Consider the following 12,898-nt stretch of genomic DNA (forward strand, 5'->3'; position numbering starts at 1 on the left):
AGTAATTTCATTACGTTCATTCTGGCTTCTTTGTGTAATAGCGAGTGCCTTCAGTTTTGCACTCTCTCAGGGGATCCTATGTGATCTGTTGTGTGCTAAATGACTTCTAAGAATGAACTCATGGGGGAGAGTGGCGTGCTGTTAGGGGTAATGTTTTTTATGAAGTGAGGTTTATCTGGACTAAGTTCATGAAGTAAAGAAGGAGTGTACGTGTAAAAGTATGAGAATGATGAAGGAAGAGGGTATATGAATTTGTGGGTGTTTATGATATGGTACCAAGTTATGCTCTGCTTCTTTTTCTCCAGTCGACTGGTAATTGTGCCATTTAGTGTGTGAATGTATGAAGATGAGTGTATGTTGGAGTGTTGATGTGGTTCGAGGACAGTCAATCGTGGACTTTTGCTCTTGGGTCCAAGGTCGTAGGCACCAATTGCAACTTGGACAATCCTGCAAGTGTCAGACCTTCTATTTTCAGGTCTTCCCTTCCGTTTCCTCTATGACCTTGGTAGAGATTTGTCCCGTAAGGAGTAAGGATCCTATCCTCTGATTTGGCACTTTTTCCACCCTTTGCAGTATAGTGGTTTTTTTGTCTGGCCTGCTTTCCGATTCAGTTGGGGAGATGCGCTACATTCGATCAGCGGCTAGGGTTCTTTTATCTTTTTCTGCACCACTTCTGAGGCCTGTCCCACTATGATTTCACTTTGCTACCTTCGTTAGGATGATGGGGGCTCCTCTCCTCTTTCTATATGAAATGCAGACTCAACTTTACTGGAACACTGTAATATTACAGGAGTCTTCAAATACATTCAAGATATTTCCACATCTATTGCCTTCATATATACATTGCTTTCTTAACTGGGAGCAGTCAGTTGTCCGTAAACCAGATATATGCCCCAGCACTGTCAGATATATAGTATCTGCTTTACAGAGGCCGCTTTTTCCCTGTTCTGAGTGCTGGAAACTGCTCTCCCAATCTACAAAGGAGCAGAGGACTTGAAGCAGGTGAAGAGCTCAGAAGGCAGCACACATGCAAATAAGCATGCAAATCACTGTTCCAGTCAACATTATATCTTCCACAGATTCTTCTCATGATACTAATCCACTCCATTGCCTCTCAGGACTGGGTTAGTCTGTCCCTGCCACCTCCCATGTACTCTCTATCCTTGAACTACCACTACCCCAGCAGGATCCTAGGAATTTACCCCGAATATAATGTAATGGACTAAACCCAAGTGGTCTTCCTATACTTGGCTGGAAATACCTTCTCTATCCCAGGGGAGCTAGTATTTGGTGATGGGATGTGTACTTTGTCACATGTGCCTAAATTTAGGTATATTTTGTTTTAGTGCTAATTATTTATGAATGGTATATAGCAGTGATGGCAAACCTATGGCACCCGTGCCAGAGAGGGCACGCGCGCCCAGCCACTTTCCCTCCATCCTTCATTCTGGAGCACAGTGGAGCTGCCTATAATGGCAGCACTCGCAGCAGTGGCCGCTACAAAAAGAAAAAGCAAAAATGTTTTTTTAAAAGGAAGTGCGGCACCGCATGCAGCCATCACGCATTGGCTGTTCGGCTCTGCAGCCACTCCTCCTCTCGCTTCTCACGTCACTGCGCTCCTCCGGGGTTCTACTCCAGGGGCGACGTGAGAGGAGGAGCGGCTGCACAGCCGAACAGCCAGTGTGTGATGGCTGCCTGCGGTGCCTGTTGGAGTGTCAGCTGAAGAAGTTGGGCCCTCTCAGTCCCAGGCCTTACCCCGACGAGGTAAGTCAAGAGATTTTAAAATTCAGACGGAGGGAGGGAGGGGGCCTGGAACTCAAAGGGAGGGAGGGAGGGAGGGAGGAAGGAAGGGAAGGAGAGAGGGAGGGAGACACAAACGACCCTGGAACTCGGAGGGGGGGGGAGAGGGGAGGCCCTGGAACTAGGAGGGAGAGGGGAGGCCCTGGAACTGGGAGGGAGAGGGGAGGAGGGGACCCTGGAACTCAGGGGGAGGGAGGGAGGGCCGACTCTGGAACTGGGAGGGAGGGAGCCTGGAACTCGAAGGGAGGTGGAGGAGGGAAGGGGAGGGGGACAACGGGAGGGGGAATGGCACTTTGCGATAAATAATTCGATTTTGGATTGCTGTTTGGGCACTCGGTCTCTGACAGGTTCGCCATCACTGGTATATAGAATCTAGTCTTCTATGCAGGTATTCTCTGTCCCTAGTGGGCTCACAATCTAATACTTTTTTTGTATCTGGGAAAACGGAGAGTTCAGTAACTTACGAAGGAGCTGTAGTAGGACTAGAGCTCAGCACCCCAGGAACTCAATCCACTGCATTAACCTAGTCTACCTCTCCATTTCTCACCTTTCCACCCATATTCTTCCTCCAAAGAGGGGGCAGAGCCTGGCTGGAAGCAGTGCTCACAGTGACTGCGCTGGGAAGGAGCTGTGGGACCAGAACAGGCTTGAGGGAAAGCAGCAGATTCACAGGGGGCGGGGAGGAGGAAGAAGGGACAAAGCTGAACAGGGAAGGAGGAGAGAAGGGGGAGATACTGGAACACGTGGGGCAAGGGAAGGAGAGTGAGGCAGCAAAGACAATGGTGCCCTGTTAAAAAATGAGTTTCCACGTGTTCAAAAACATTTCTTTGGTTTTATCTTTGGCTCTCTCCAGATCTTCACACCTATTCTGTTATTTATTAATTGTGGACATACTGACATGAAACAAAACAGCAAAGATGACCAACAAAAGCAAAAAACAAAAAATATAAAAATAAGAAATATATATATATATATATATAAATCGTCAAAATTTAAAATTAATCATAAAATATGTATTTAAAAGATAAAATCCATCAAAATCAAAAAATTACATAAAAAAGACGACACTTTGGTTGTAAAAATGAAGAATCAACTTTATTAGTCAAACTGTAGCAGGGAGAAAGGGACTCGACACAGCTGTGATCCGGCCGTACTGGCCTGCGTCAGGAGTCTTCTCTGCCGTATGTTGATTATTAATTCAATAAACTGAAGCTATAGTGCTCAATTGTACTGGAAACAAAGTTGTTGAGTGGAGAAGATCAGAGCAGGAATGGATCCTCAGAAGCTTAGCTGAAATTGGGTGGCGGAGCAGGTGAGGGGAAGAGGGGTTGGTGGTTGGGAGGCTAGGATAGGGGAGGGCAGACTTATACGGTCTGTACCAGAGCCGGTGATGGGAGGCGGGACTGGTGGTTGGGAGGCGGGAAATACTGCTTGGCAGACTTATACGGTCTGTGCCCTGAAAAGGACAGGTACAAATTCAAGGTAAGGTATACACATATGAGTTTGTCTTGGGCAGACTGGATGGACCATGCAGGTCGTTTTCTGCCGTCATCTACTATGTTACTATGTTACTATGTTAGAGCAGTGTCTCTGATCTATGCAAACTCTTCTCCGCTCAACAACTTTGTTTCTAGTACAATTGAGCACTATAGCTTCAGTTTATTGAATTAATAATCAACAGACGGCAGAGAAGACTCCTGACGCAGGCCAGTACGGCTGAAACACAGCTGTGTCGAGTCCCTTTCTCCCTGCTACAGTTTGGCTAATAAAGTTGAATCTTCATTTTTACATCCAAAGTGTTGTCTTTTTTATGTAATTTTTTGATTTTGATGGATTTTATCTTTTAAATACATATTTTATGATTAATTTTAAATTTTGACGTTTTATATATATACTAGTAAAAAAGGCCCGTTTCCAAAACAAATGAAACGGGCGCTAGCATGTGGTTTTTTTTTTTTTGTTTTCTTTTTCTGTTTGATATTAAGGGACATATTTTTTTTTAAAAAGGAAAAGAGTTTTTTTTTTAAGTTGTAAAGTCTGTATGAGTGTTTGTGGTTTTGAGGGGGGGTTGTGGGGGTCTATGGGTGTGTGTGCCATTTTGTGGGGGGGTGTTTGTAGGGGGGTGTTTGTGGGGTAGGGTTGTTCTGTATGAGTGTTTGTGGGGTTTTTTTTGGGGGGGGGGATTATGGGATTCTGTGGGTGTTTGTAAGAGAGAGATGTAGGTTTTTACTGTTTCAGTTTTTGTATTAAGGGGGTTGGGGGGAGGGAGTGTGTGTGTATGAGTGTGAAAGCAAGATGTTGTCTGTCCATGGCAGCGTGTGGCATTTTGGGTGGTGGGCAGTTTGGTTGTATGTATGTGTGTTAGTGAGTGATGCTGATTGTCTATATTAGATGTGGGGTTTTTTTGTGGCTGGTAGGGGGTGATTCTCTGCGTGTGAGTGTGATACAGTAATTTTAATTCAGCAGGGCACTCTGATGTGGTATTTGTAGGCACTTGTATTTTTGTTGAAACCAGAGGGATCCGTTGCAGGCAGGCAGTAGGAGTAGATATGGGTTTTTTTCGAGTGTGGAATGTGGGTGGTGTTCTGTAGGGGGGGATGGGGCTGAGGGCGCATGTGTCAGGAGTTCTCCTTGTAGGCACTGATTTCAGCTGGGCACTCAGGTGGGCTGTGATCCGTTTTTTTTAGGGGGGTTGGGCGCCGGAGGTTTCCGTTTGGGTGTTTTTTTTTTGGGGGGGGGGGGGGTTGGTTTGGTTTTAGTGTGGAATGTGGGTGGCGTTCTGTAGGGGGGCGGGGCTGAGGGCGCATGTGTTTGGAAGTCTCTGTTGTAGGCACTGAACGCCGGCTTGGAGACTCACCGCATGAACAGCTTGCAGAGTAAGGTCCGCGATGTAGTGGTTGTTTAGTGGCGTTCTTCGTCCGCGCTTTCCTCGCGGTTGGTCCCCGTGCTGGTAGCTACCCCCTCCTCAGGAAGGGGCGGGACTCGTGTGTGTTTGTTTTCTTTTTTCCTGAATGCCGCTGCATTTTCTTCGCTGTCCCACTCCTGCTCCTCTGCAGCACCGGTCCCATTCAAAGGCTTGGTGGTTTCTAAGTCCATGTGAGTGTTTGGGAGGTGGAACCGTACTTTGTGTGCATCACCTGAGGCACAGCCAATCAGCAGCGCGTGGGCGGGGCAAACACTGATGTTCAAAAAGTGGTCTCTGCCGCCTCACTTTAGAACGTTGGGAAAGTGAGGCTTCATTAGAATGTTGGAGGTGCGTTTTATATAGAGACTAGTAAAAAAGCCCCGTTTCTGATGCAAATGAAACTGGGGCTAGCAAGGTTTTCTTCAGAGTGTGCATGTGGGAGTGTGTGTCCCTGCCCTCTCTCCCTCCCCCTCCCCCCTCCGAGTCCAGTCCTTCAGTGTTAAGTTTCCTGCAGTTCTGTGTTTTTGTTACAGAGAGAGTGAGGGCATCTCTCTCCCCTCCCCCCTCTGAGTCCTTCACTGTGTGAGATTTCGTGCTGTGCTGTTTTCCTTCACTCATGGGGAAACCGGATATCTCTGGCGCTTCACACTTCCGGCTGGAGGCTTCATAGAACGTTGGTCTTGCCTTTTATATATATATATATTTTTTTTTTTTTTTTTTTATATTTTTTGCTTTTGTTGGTCATCTTTGCTGTTTTGTTTCTTGTTGATTTCCTTGCGAAGACTGGTTTCTTCTGTTTTTTGTAGGACATACTGACATGCCATTCAGACTTTGGAATGATCCAGTCGTCTTCCGAACTTCTTTTTTAATGAAGTGTTCCAAGATGTTCTTTCACAGTAGATCATGGCCTATCTCTGACATACTGTTTTTTTCCCCCACATACCTGACCACTCACAGGTAACATGTTATAGAAGGTCCTCACTTGACTTCACCACCAACTGCTCTTTGCTGTGATATATAATCTTTGACTAGGGTTTTGAAATGGAATTAACCAAGGTAGCTCTTTAATTGACCAGCTACCTGTGGACTTACAGGCTCACCATTATTTTCTATATGTATTATTCTATGTATTTAACATGGAAATGCACAATAGTTTTGCTTGCCCATATTAGTGGTGTAGCCAAGGGTGGGCCCAAGCCCACCCACTTAGGGTTCAGGCCCACCCAGTAGTAGCACACCTATGATGTGGCTGGCAGGGATTCCCAAGCCTCACCAACTGAAAACTCCCAACAATTGCCCCTCCTGCATACCTTGTAAATAGCAGACCTTCGCCCGCAGCAAGCAGTGACTGATACATACTGGTTGCTTCGGCCCCACCGCCTTCCCTCTGATGTATTCCCACCTATGCGGAAACAGGAAGTTGCATCAGTGGGAAGGTTTGTGGGGGGGGGGGGGGGGGGGGAACATGAGCGGTGTGTATAAGTTGCTGCTCGCTGACAGTGAAAATCTGCTATTTAAAAGGTATTTTATTTATTGCATTTGTATCCCACATTTTCCCACCTCTTTGCAGGCTCAATGTGGCTTACAATACATCATGGATAGTGGAAATAAGAAGAGAATAGACGTTTGGTATTACAGAAGGATTTGGGGTTACATGGTAATGGAATACATACATGATAGTAATATAACAGAAGGCATTATTAAACATTTCTGGGTATATGCGCGCGGGGGGGGGGGGGGGTGTTTGAGAGACCATAAGGCATGCAGGTGAGAGAAGGAGAGACCAAATCACCTGTGGGATGGGGCAGAATTCCTCTGCCCACCCATTTTGGTCCCAGGCCCACCCAAAATTAGGTGTCTGGCTACGCCCCTGGCCCATATTGTCAGACAGATTATAAGACAGCGTTGGGCGCAAACAAAACAGAAAATGAAAAAGAAAATCAATCAAAATGCCACAGGTGGTCACGATTCAGCTGGCAGGAAAGACTTAGTCGCCAGATCATGAAGCCTAGCAGGGTCAGTCCCTATCATACTGGTAGAGCGGGTGCACACCTGATGTAACTGATGCATTTACCCTTAGTACATGACTCATTCTTTTTTTATTATACTACTAGTAAAAAAGGTCCGTTTCTTACAGAAATGAAACGGGCTCTAGCAAGGTTTTCCTCGGAGTGTGTATGTTTGAGAGAGTGTGTGTGAGACACAGTGAATGTACGAGTGTGTGTGTGTGTGTGACAGAGAGAGAGTGAGAGTGGGTGTGAGTGTGTGTGTGAGAATGAGAGTATGTGCCAGGGTCCCCCCTCCCTCCCAGTTCCAGGGTCTTCCCCCCACCCCCCGGTGTGTCTTGCAGTTACAGGGTCCCCTCTCCCTCCCTCGCAGTTGCAGGGGGGTCCCCCCTCCCTCTCTCCCTTTTTCCCAGTTGCAGGGCCCCCCCTCCCTCCCTCCCACTTGCAAGGTCTGTCTGTGTCCCCCCCCTCCTTTTGTCCTGGACGTTTTTTCAGATGGAACAACAATAGAAAAACGACAGTGTGAAGCAGCAGCTCCTAGGTTTGCTTGTTTGTGAGTGTATAGCAATGACGGCTGAGTGAGGAAGTGGAAACAGAGATTAGCCAATGGGCTTCCTTGCTTACCGTACACTTGCTTGGGTCTGTTCCAGTCCTGTCTATGAAACGTCCTGAAGCATCTCATAGGTTTGCTTCTTTTGTTTCCAGTGAACGGGAATGATGGATGCGGTGGAGTTGGAGACGGTGCTATTTCCCTCCCCCCCGCTTCCGAGTCGCCAGTGGACCCCGTCCCTGACCCCTGCCCTGAGTCCTCACCTGCCTGCTCCACATTGGACAGTCGCCGCAGCCGGTCGCTCGCCGTGTCGCCGCCCTCCCTCTTTGTCCTGTCGGAGAGTGGGAACCCGGACTTGGAGAGGAGAGGGAGGGTGGCGGAATGGCGAGCGTGCAGCTGCAGCGAGTGTTCATCGTGGAGGAGGGTGGGTGAGGGGTACGGGGTCCAGCGCCGACTCCGGAGGGGGTAGGGAGAGAGCAGCGGGTCCAGTGGCGACTGGGAGGGAGCGGGGAGAGAGGATGGTGTGCACTCGGGGTCCAGGTGAGGGAGAGCGGACGGGGAGTGGAGGCAGGCAGCCGAAGCGGGGACTCGGGTAGGAGGGCGGGGGTCCAGCAGCGATTTTTTGGTGATGCGTGAGGGGGGGGGGCTTCTGTTGCTGCTGCTGTGCATTGATTGGTTGTCATAAGTCTTGAGTGTCATAGCTCCGCCCTCGACGTCATCACGTTGGTACGCGAGGGCGGGGCATACACTCGTGGAGAAATCTCGATCTACACCAGCACGGAAGTTGCAGACTTTGATGCTTCTGGCTTCATTAGAACGTTGGGGTTGTGAATTAAGTCTGGATGGGGCGTGGCTGAGGGCGGGTCTATGAGTGAGAGTGAGTGGTGCTGACAGCCTAGCCTACCAACAGTGCAGGGCTTCAGTCTTTCCCTGCCACAGAGTGAGCTTCAGAACGTTGGACGTGAGAATTATTTATATAGACTATTAAGCTCAGCTCCTTAAGTATTTTCCATCAGAAAAAAAACATTAAATATATGAATCTGTTGTTGAATCCATCAGATACCCATGCTGACATCCATTAGGCTAATTGTCCTGAGCGGAGAAATACATAGGAAGAGCATATAATCTTCATCAATCCATAATTTTCTCAATTTTCTCACTTCTAAGATAATTATTTATTCAATATAATTGGCATTTAGCTCAATTTCTTTATATTTCTCCATCCAAAGCTGTATATAAAATCAATGCAGGACACCTAGCATCACCTATCATTCCTTTTTATGGCAGTGGCATCATGGGAAGAAAGGACGCATAGATTTCCATGCCTTGCTCCTGCCCACAGAAACTGAAAGGTACCAGAAGCATACAAATCTCCAAGAAGATTTCTGACTTTTTAAGGCACACAATGGCTATTACAGTCTTAATAACTTGCTCTTGAGTTTGGGAGAAAGGGCAGGAAAGCGGAATCCAGGGGATTACGTGAGAAAATTAGGGCAAAAAGACTGAGCAAGGGATGGAAGACAAACAAGAGGAAAGAGACAAAAAGCAGTGGCAATACAAAAGAGTATAATGAGATGGGAGAGAAGGAAGGATAAGCCAAGACAATAATAAGATAAGAGGAAGGGAAGGAGAATATAAGAGAAATGAGGTACATAACATACATAGTAACATAGTAGATGAAGGTAGAAAAAGACCTGCACGGTCCATCCAGTCTGCCCAACAAGATAACTCATATTTGCTGCTTTTTGTGTATACCCTACTTTGATTTGTACCTGTGCTCTTCAGGGCACAGACCGTATAAGTCTGTCCAGCACTATCCCTGCCTCCCAACCACCAGCCCCGCCTCCCACCACCGGCTCTGGCACAGACCGTATAAGTCTTCTCAGCACTATCCCCGCCTCCCAACCACCAGCCCCACCTCCCGATCTTGACTAAGCTCCTGAGGATCCATTCCTTCGGCACAGGATTCCTTTATGTTTATCCCACGCATGTTTGAATTCCGTTACTGTTTTCATTTCCACCACCTCCCGCGGGAGGGCATTCCAAGCATCCACTACTCTCTCCGTGAAAAAAGGTAGAAAAAAGAAAATAGGACACCAGAGCAAACGAGAGAGAGAGAGAGAGAATATGAAAAAAAGAACAAAGGTGAGCAGAGAATGAGGAAAAAAAGAGATAGTGAGAAAATCAAGCCAGAGACACCAAAGGTTGGAAACTTGTATTGTCTGACAGAGAATAGCTAATTGTTACAAAATGTCCTGGCACTCAGCTCAGGGTCTCTGAGGTAGTCCTGTCTCTGGCACAGACTTTACAGGTTGGGTACAGTAGAAGTTTGTTGACTGATTAGATTTTTCTGGTGCATAATTAATTCTCTTTTACGTGGATACATCTGTGAGCTCTGAGACTTATTATGTATGAGGGTTGGAAATGTATATTGTGTTAACAAAATGTCATTCGTCCATTTACTTACTTGAAGAATGCATTTCTAGGTACATTTTGAGAATACATCACAACAATTCTCTGGATACACCGAACAGGAATGTACTAGTCTTACCCTCACTCTGCCGCATTATAATGGGGATTTATTTTTAGTGTAAACCCCCATTATAACGGGGATTACTAAACTGATGAGACCCCTTCCTGGAGTCACTGGGGGGAGAGAAGTAGATGGAAAGGGAGAGTAAGAAGCCCAGCCCCAAGGGACCTGTTTATAGGAAAGTGCTGAGGGAAATGTTCTTGGTCATTGAATGACAGTAGGGGAGGAGTTTGGAGTTAATGAGTATTGTTGTTGGGGAGAGTAGGGTTACCATATTTTGTCCTCTTAAAAAGAGGACACGTGTTCCGCCCACACCCCGCCCCTTTCACATCATCGCCCCGCCCCCTGTCACATATCCCCCCATGTCACATATTTCCCTCCCCTCCCCTTACTTACTATCTACTGCCCTGGTGGTCTAGTGACCTCTTTGGGGCAGGAAAGAGCCCCCTCTTTCCTGCCCGGAGCGCTGCCTTGCCCTGCATCCTTCTCGGTCTCGGCTCGGGATTCAAAATGGCTGCCAAGAGTTGAAGTCTCGCGAGGCCGCTTCAACTCTCGGCGGCCATTTTGAATCCTGAACCGAGACTGAGAAGGATGCAGGGCAAGGCAGCGCTCTGGGCAGGAAAGAGGGGGCTCTTTCCTGCCCCAAAGAGGTCACTAGACCACCAGGGCAGATAGTAAGTAACCACCAGGGCAGATAGTAAGTAAGGGGAGGGGAGACCCACAGTGCCGCTCGCCTGCCTGCCCACCTGCATCTCCAGAAATCTGGACAAACAGGCGGGTGGGCAAGACCTGCCCGGGCGCCCCAGACATGTTCTCAAAAAGAGGACGTGTCCGGGGAAATCCAGACATATGGTAACCCTAGGGGAGAGCCCATGGTCTTTGGTTGCCTCTAAACCCCGCCCCCCCTCCCCCCGCCAGGACCCGTGTGAAGAGAGGATGTCCTGGATGGGTTCTATAAACTTAGGCTAAACATTTTGGCGCGCATAGACGCTCACGCCGCTTAGTAAAAGGGCCCCTTGGGTTGTTTCACCAAGAAAGGATGGGCAATGGACTGGAGGAGCTGTAAATATGTATATACCGTAAGATTTACAAATGGACTATTGCAATTTACACCAAAAACTTGAACCGGCACTTAACCTTGGGTTCGAATAAGTAACCTAGTAGGATATAAAGTGGTTTGTTTAATACCTGGAAGAATTTTTTGCCTCCAGAATACATGAAGTTTGGATGAACCGCCTGTTGCAGAGTTTAAGTAAAGTTCGTGTTTGGATTATAAAACCTGGACTGGAGTCTTTCTCTGGGTAGGAGCGGAGGAGAAAGTAAAGGTAAAGAATAAAAGCCTGACTTATCACCCTATGGCCTACCGGAGTAAGTCCGGCCCAGGGCCTGCGCCCAGCTCAATGTGTAAGAAACTAGAAACTTTTGTTTCGTGGCACTGGTCTTGAGTACTGGCCCATGCAGAGTTAAGCTGGTGTCCGAACCGTGTGGTGAGAGCAGGCTTACATTAGGGAACATAAGGAGAAGCATAGAAAGGGGGTCCCCTTGAATTTACTGGGAGATTGTCTGCAGGGGGGGGGGCAGAAGGATAATCATTTTACACAGGGCAGAGACCATGAAGGATCTGTGATCCCCACCACTGCACTGCTGGCCCCAACGCAATTATCATCCTTGATTCCAGAAGAGCACCCCGTTCATGGTCCTGGCCATGGGCGTAGTTTGACTGTTTCATTTTGGGGGGGCAAAGGATGGGGCGGAGCATATTAGCATATTCATTTGCATATATATATATATATATATATATATATATATATATATGCAAATGAATATGCTAATATGGAGGAAGGAAGGGAAAAAGAGCTGGCTTTTTGGGGGAATAACCATAATGAATATGTATGAGATATCAAGCCAGCTCTTTCTCCCTTCCTTCCTTCCATTCTGACAATGAAAAGTAGATTTCTCCTTTAAAACTTTCATGTAGACAAAAACCCACACCAAAAAGCAACTCACCTCCTCCAAGTTCTTCCACTAAACCAAACCTAGCCCAAACGACGACTTGGATGCAGCAGCTCACGGCAGGTTTGCTTGCCGTGTTTTGAGTGAACGGCGACGGCTGCGCGGGGGAGTGGAAACGGAGATGTACCACATGGCTTCCTTCCTGACAGTGGTGGACTAATCAGGAGCCTTCCAGTCCAGCAGTGAACGGGCGTCGCGCGAGCGAGCGGGGGTTGTAAAAGCAACAAGTAGATACGCTGGTCTCCGTCCGCTTCGCTTCCCTGCCCTCTCTGTCTGCGTCCCGCCTTCCTCTGATGTCATTTCCTTTCGGTCGGGACGCTGAGAGGGCAGGGAAGCGAAGCGGACGGAGACCAGCGTGTCTGCTTGTTTCTTTTACTTCTGGCGACCCGGGTAAGTCGTTGTCGTCGTCTCAGCCCCCCCCCCCAGTCTACGCCCATGGTCCTGGCCATACGCTATCAATGCTGATTCTCCTCCCCTCCGCCCCAGCCGAATTGGGGAAGGTAGAATGTTGGGATTGGACATGCCAGTTGGAGGCTGGTGGGATCTGATTACGAGGACAGCGTGGTAGGGAAAGGGAAGGGTACTGGGACTAAAGGGGGAAGCGGAGCTGTGGAGTCAGTACACCAAACCTTCGATTCCTCTGTTTTTCTATTGTCCGACTCTGATTCCTACTGAAATTAGGCTTTAGTTTAAACTTTATGTTCTGGATCTAAAGTACTGGTAAATATAACTTTAGATCTAAGACAAAGATATGTATATAAGTATAAAATGATAAATGTACTATATATTATAATGTTTTTTTTAATTTTGAAGCTGGAGTTGGTTGGTACATTTTTACCGACTATGGCTCCGACTCCCATTCTATTCAAAATTGCCTCTGACTCTACAGCCCTGGTGGGGGAGGTACAAGGGAGATGGCTGGGATCAAGTGGAGAGAAATGGGACAGGAGGATGAAGGATGTGAAAGATGGTTAGGAGGAGAGAATTAGCATTGAGGCAGACATAACTTGAATTGGAAGGGGTAGGAAGGTGGACAGTGCTGGAGTTAGATCTGTCACATGGAAGAGCGTAAGTGTGTGTGTGTGGGTATG

At 47.6% G+C, this 12,898-nt stretch overlaps 1 protein-coding gene across 2 annotated transcripts in view; it reads right to left on the minus strand.

The window, feature by feature from the left end:
* CNTFR (ciliary neurotrophic factor receptor) overlaps positions 1 to 12,898 on the minus strand; it is a 901,912-nt gene that overhangs the window by 190,562 nt on the left and 698,452 nt on the right. The window lies entirely within an intron of this gene.

This window comes from Microcaecilia unicolor, chromosome 2, assembly GCF_901765095.1.
Source record: "Microcaecilia unicolor chromosome 2, aMicUni1.1, whole genome shotgun sequence".
Lineage (NCBI taxonomy): Eukaryota > Metazoa > Chordata > Amphibia > Gymnophiona > Siphonopidae > Microcaecilia > Microcaecilia unicolor.